Here is a 6994-nt window from a genome sequence, read left to right on the forward strand (position 1 = left end):
GCACACACGCACTCAGACTCCCCCCGCAAAAAATTCTCCCTCTTCCTATGGTTATATGGTCATGCTGCTTCCTTCTTCAAGAAACACTTTGAATCTGCCACTGGCCTTCTGTAAACTTTAAGTTTGGAAGTCAGGGCAGGGTAGAAGTGCATACACCAGCCTCAGATAGCTCTTGCACCAGGGGAATTCACTCCCAGGTTAATGCAGTGCTATTATTGATCCTACACACTGGGCACATCTATGTGAGTACTTTAATGCATATTAGTCTCTTTTAATGCATATTAAAGTGCCACAAAAAAACGTGCACTTTCAGTACTTCACATTAAAATAGGCTAATGTGAATTTTCTAGTACCTCACAATGGAGGTACTAAATTTAATGCACATTGCCAAAATTCTTTAATGACCATGTAGATGCACCCACAATGGAACAGCATAAAAGGACTAGACATAGGCCAGAATCTGGCCTCAGACTTTTAGATCCCAGAAGACACCAGATTGCTTCAAAAGGCAAATGCATAGGATCATTTTACACACCAGTGAAGTGAAATCACATATACACCACAACTGCAGGGGTCTTAGTATGACAAGTGAAGGATAATGCAACTAGCTGATACTATCAGAGAAATCTAAATACAGCATTTGTTCTTGATCCCTCTTTTTACTCTTACCGAAAGTGCCTTAGAATTTTGAGTGACCAAAACTGATCATGGCTTTCATTACCGATCATCCGAAAAAACTTCAAACCCTGAATAAACCAGTCCTAGTTCAGGACTGGATCAGAGAAAAGTGTGCCATCTACTGAAATACCAGCACCAGTCGTATTTTTCTTTCTAGGCCTGTAACACAAGCAAGAGAGAGAAAAGAAGGAATAGCAAAGGCAAATTGAACTATGAAAGAAAGCAAATAAGTCATCCAACCACATACATAATAAGTACCCTCATCCTCTATAAACACTTTGTTTCTGTAACTCAGCAGAGCAATATTTAGTTGTCTCTAGATTTTCACTTTCAAACCAAAAGTGAGCTGTGATTTTATATAGCACTTCCATTTACTATGGAATTAAAACTAATGGATTTAAACATGGGCTTTACAGCTTTTAGATCAGTAAGCTGCATGGAAAAATGAATGCAGATTGGATAAATAAGGAATAAATTATTCAGAGCAGCTGTTCTGTTTTGGAAAAAAAATCAATATTGATTAAAACCTCTTATTTTGTTTTGTGTGCCCAAATCCGGGGCAGCCTAATCAGTATGGGTCAAAGACTATTTCATGCCAAAAATTATGTAGCCTAACAAATTTAGTCATGGTCATGAAGGCCTATGATATATCTTTTAGTTATCCATCCGACCACCAAGCTGTTGACAGATTTATCTTCCTAAGCACTTGAAAAAAAGAAAAGCAACAACAACAGAGAAAAATAACTATTGCTAGGAGGGGTTTGAAGACTGACATGAACTACCATTAAATGATGAGACTTTAGGAAGTTATTGTCTATCAGTTATGGGTGTCATTTGTTCATTTTTAGGGGAACACTGAAATCAGAGATCTGCTGAAATTGCTATGTTGGGAACACTGCTGAGGGAACTTCTGTCAGCAACACTTTGTAGGAGATTCTATAAATTAACATAGGATAAATAATAACAATATTTATCATATTTTCCCAAATCCAAGACAACACTGACTTTAAAATGACACCCTACTGATTAGATTCTTGACATGGAAAATGTATACATTTGGTATAATTTTTTATGCCTAAAATCACAATTTTGGGGGGCCATCTTAAATTTGTCCTGACCCCCCACCACCACCGCTGCAGTGGAGCAAGCAGATGCAGAGTACAGATGATATGGGAGCAAGCAGGACAGGAGTCAAGGGGCCTGACACCTACCCCTGCTACCTGCCCCTTACCACTTGCCTCCCCAACTGCCTGCCTCCCAGTGCCTGCACACCCTATGCCAGTCTTGTGTTTCCTGGCCCCCTACTTTTATCCCTCCCACCTGTCTCCCTTAGTACCTATCCACCCTGCTTGGCCCTCCTGCCACTTGCCCCCTTCTGGTACCTGCAACCCCTGATGCCTGCATTTCCCCACAGTGCTTACACGCCCTGGTGCCTATTCCCCCACCACAGTTGCCCCCCTCTCTTTCTGTTCCTTTCTGTTCCCTCATTGTCTGCCCCCAGTTTGGTCCTCCTGGCTCCCTGATATCCCTCCTCTTCCTCTCCCCCCCCTCCCCTTGCAGCTCTGACTCTGGCTGGGAGCTGCAAAGGGAAAGAAAGCAGCTGGGGGCAGAGGGGATGGTGGTATGGAGGGAACATAGATTGTGGGGCACAGGTGTCAAGGGGAAAGCAGTGACTGTGGCTCTGACTCTAACCCCAAGCTCAGGGTGGGAGGTGGAGCCATGGCTGCTGCCCCTCCCCCAACCTTTTCCTCCTGTGTTGAATGGGAAAGAAACCTTATCTTAGATTCAAGTAAATATGTTAAGTTCCTAACTTACCAACTGACAGCATTTAAGTGACATCTTAGCTGCCTTTAGAAATGGATAGTCTTAATGGCCACCTATACATGTGCCCAACACCTGCTCCAACACATTCTAACTGGGATGCATCAGAGCAAACTCAATTAATTGAGTCTGCTGGAATGTGTTAATTAGCACACTCCAGTAGCCTTGGCGTCACATATATTCAGCATCCCTGCACTTCAAAATGGTGGTAGGGTGCTTAAACTAAATCTCATGGAATAAGCTTTAGTTAAAGTGTCCCTGCCACCATTTTAAAGCAAAAGACACTGAATACATGAGATGCTGTGGGTGCCCCGGCCCCCTACCCTGGAGCACATGTAAAGATGCACCATGTTCCCTTTTAGGATGGATTAAAAAGAGCAGAATTCACCATATAACGTATAAAGTCTTGCTTTCCAATGTAAGTATCATGTTTAAAATGTCTGTCTTTGTTTCACAGAGTGACCTCTCTCTTCCAATGGACACATCTACACATGCAATTATGGCACATGAATAAACTAAGGAGCTTATTGCTCCCAGGTGCACCATTTGAATGTGTCCCCAGGAGCAATTAACTCTGGAGCAACAAGCTCCTCAGTTGATTCAGGCACAGCATACTCCTGGCTGACAGGAAGCCCGGGGGCAGGGGCGGGAAGGGGTGTCACCCTGCGAGCCCAGGGCTGCTCTCCCAAGCTTAACATGCTGTGGAGGATCTGGGTAGGGCAAACCAGCAGGCTACCCTCACACTGAAGCACTCTCATGCCCTGGCCAGCCGAGGCAGCATCTACACATGTGCTGCTGCAGTTTTTAACTCTGCAGCAGAGTAGTATTTCCATTTGCAAGTACTATACTGGTACAAAGTAAATTAGTTTACTCCAAACTAATACAGGTGCATGTGTAAACACCAAAACATTTATGGTGTAGCAATTAGTCAATTGTGCAGTAAATGTCTCATGTAGATGCACCCATTGTATATATTTTGTGCCATAAAAGATACCCTTGATTTTCTTAATGTTGTTGCTCATAGAACATATTCCCTGAATATATCTTAGGAAAAAATGATGCCACCTATTGAAGGAAAGTCAGAAAATATTTTTTGGTGTTTCTATCATTTTGACTCCATCACCTCTCACCCTATTTCTCTTTGTCTCCGTACTCTGATTATACTCCACTGAGGTTAGTCAATGGATCGGTTCCTCTGTTCTTTATGTTCACTGTCTGACTACCTTCCTTTCCTTTGTAACAATTCAGCCCAAAGCCTTTGCTCCCATTAAGTCTATGTAGCGAGTACCTAGTGGACTGTTTGCACGTAATTGACCTGATCCACACACACTGAAAATGCAAGAAAATATAATGGGTAAATTTTGCTGATTATATAAAAGTCAGACTCTCTAGTCCCTAGCTTTTTGCTGTATATTCCTATTTAGAGGTAGAGAAAGGTGCTGGCCATCTCAACATCTCACAGAATCAGGCCCAAATGTACAATAGTCTTTCTTTATGGATAACAGATGTTACACCCCATGATCAGACTGACTAATCTATTGTATTTCCCATGGAGATATCCCAGCTGATATACATTTGCTATCTCTATTCCTGTTTAAAGGTGTCAGCCTAAATTCAAGCAGCTGTCAGCTACCCACTGGGCTTGGCTCTTTTCTAATAGTTAATTGTGCAGACACCATTGATTGGGGGGGCAGGTTACTTTCAGAGTCCCTGCTTTGCAGAAAAAATGAAGTGAGGAGGAAGGGGGAGAACCCCTCCCCCATTAATTATATATAAGTTAGAGAAAACACAAATAACCTCATAGCTATTTGAAAAATTAGCTAAACATACATGCCTGACCTGCAGATTGCCTACCATACCTCTACAGAGTTATGTGCAGCTATGGCAGCTGAAAAAATATGAGATTTAAGCAGCCTGTTTTCAAATTTGTTTCTGATTCCGGTTAGTTTATTTTACAAATTAAGTTCTGATTATACCAAAACCTTCCATGGGAAATCAGATTCCTATGGTTTAAAGCCAGAAGGAAATATTATCCTGACCTGCCATATGTCACAAGCCATTACACTTCATCCAGTTAACCCTGTAGTGGGCCCAATAACTTTTGCTTATGTTTAGCTACAGCCTATGTTTCAGTAACAGATCCAGTTCTTATTTGAAGGCAAAGCAACTAGCATAGAGTAAGAATTGTCCCAGACTTTTCTAAATTCAGACTATAACCAAATCAAGTCCATTTTAAGATTGATGAAGTGCATGTAATGTATTTTAAGAAACAATTTCTCATTTGACTTCTGGAACCCATCTTTGTTTTGCTGTCCCCATGGAAAGGAAGGGCAGCAAATTGTAGTTTTCTTTAGTACACCAGTTCTTAAACATTTTTGGGTTGTGTACCCCTAGCAGAGGCAACAGCATTTATACTGAGACAGTAGTAAGGGAGTTGTTTGACTTCATGGCTCATTATAATCTACATCAGGGGTTGTTAGTCAGAGGTACATGTACCCCTGGGGGTACTTCAAAAGGTCCCAGGGGTATGTGGGGATGTGCAGGGCCAGAGTGCCATCACCCCATGCCACTGCATCACAGGAGCAGGGCCAGGGTGGGGCGAGAGCAGGGTTGCACAGATGCTGTGCTGCCACTGCTCATCACACCCCCCACTCCATGTCCAACCGCTTACCACTTTGCCCCCCTGTGCCCCGTGTCTGGCCACTCACCACCCCCCCAGTGTTCTGAGTCCAGCTGCTCATCACCCATCCCCCCTCCTCTCTTCATCTGGCTGCTCGCCATCCCCTCCCAGGTACACATATTAAAAATGGGGCCGCTGGGGGTACACTTATTTAAAAAGGTTGAAAACCCCTGATGTACCCGATTCCTTCTAAACTCTTAATTCCACAGGTGTTAACAAGCATCTCTTCTGTATTAATGGTCTTAAACTAACCAAGGTATTTTTCCTTCTGAAATTCTGTTAGCTGCTCCTGGTAATATAGCTCCTATTTCACAGCCCTGCAGACTGTTTTTAATTCTAACTAAAAACATTAACTCAGGTGTAGAAATAAATGTCAGTGAAGCATTGGCTGCACTGTTAAGCTGCTCAGGAAGGCTTGATTTTCTTCTACAATCTGAAAAGATGTACATTTAATTCTAATGACTCCAGGACTAAAGAAACAACATATTTCGATTATTTTTGCCTAGATTGTTTTTGTTTTTTTAATACATAATGTATGATATTAGTTTGTATGCCAATAAAGTTATATTTGTTTTTGCTTCAGTCTTAAACTGAATAATATGTCCTTAGGCCCCTAGCATATTAATAAAGCTTCTAATTTTTTTTTTTTACTTAGAGAAAAATAGGTTTTGTGGTATATCCGATGATACACCTATCTGCACCCCCCTTTTTAAAATCCTAGATTCGTGCATTGGTTTGATGTGTAAATATAGAGTATGGAGCTTGAGGGTTCTCATGTTCACAATTTTCTAGCACCTCAGATGTACCTGGGTAACGTCCAGTTTAAGATTTCATTTTAAACAGCTTTATCATATAAAAACTCATTCTGCATCCATGTTTTCTTAACTACATCAATGTGAAATAAATTTGTATCTCTTTATATAAAGCCCAGAGTTGTAGCCATCAGCCCAAAGAACCAATTCTTTCCTTGCTTTCAGAATGGAAATAAAACTTCTTCCTGATGACATTGCTGCACTACTAAAGGACAAACAAATTAAAACTTGACAACAAATTTTAGAGAGAAAGAGACATCATTGTTTCATAACTTTTTAGAAAGTAAGAAGTATTCTGGGTGCCTTGTATAAATGATTAGATTAGATTAAATACATATCATTATTGACAGCCTAGTTTTATTACTGCTAATTTTGCTCAACTCTCTTTAATCCAAAAGATCTTTGTGTCTTTCACTATGGACTAGATTATGGTAACCTTACTCCTTGTGAGCTCCTGATGAAGTCAATGGAACTATTCACAAACTAAGGTACTACCAATAACAAAAAAATATACTAATATCAGGATCTCTGATAGCAGGTTATTGTATATTGTTCTGATTTTAGGAAAACATGATCATATTCAGGTTTTGGATGTATGCAGAGGCTTTAAAAAATTTATGTTGCCTGTCCTAGAAAGCTGACAGCATCAAAATGCATTATAGGAAGGTGTAACAAACTTTAATTAGCAAGGCAGCATATTTTACTCCCTCAATCTTCTCTTTCATTTCTCCCAAAGTGAAATAGGGGAATTTGTTTTGATACATACAGTTTCTTTTTGCAAATCAGACTGATTGCACATTGAGTTTTGTGTACAATCACTCTGATTTGAAAGAAACTGCATTTTCCAAAATAAAACACACCAGTGCTTAGAGGCAAGAGAAACAGCTGTCTGGAGCTTCAGGGCTTCATAGTAACAAATTTTCTTTCTCTTTTTCAGGTTACCTGACTGATGGGTTAGGGAGAGGGGTAGCAAGTGGCCATTATCAATTTCCTAGAATTTTCT

This window comes from Gavialis gangeticus, unplaced genomic scaffold, assembly GCF_001723915.1.
Source record: "Gavialis gangeticus isolate Ggan-Ray unplaced genomic scaffold, GavGan_comp1, whole genome shotgun sequence".
Taxonomy (NCBI): Eukaryota; Metazoa; Chordata; order Crocodylia; family Gavialidae; genus Gavialis; species Gavialis gangeticus.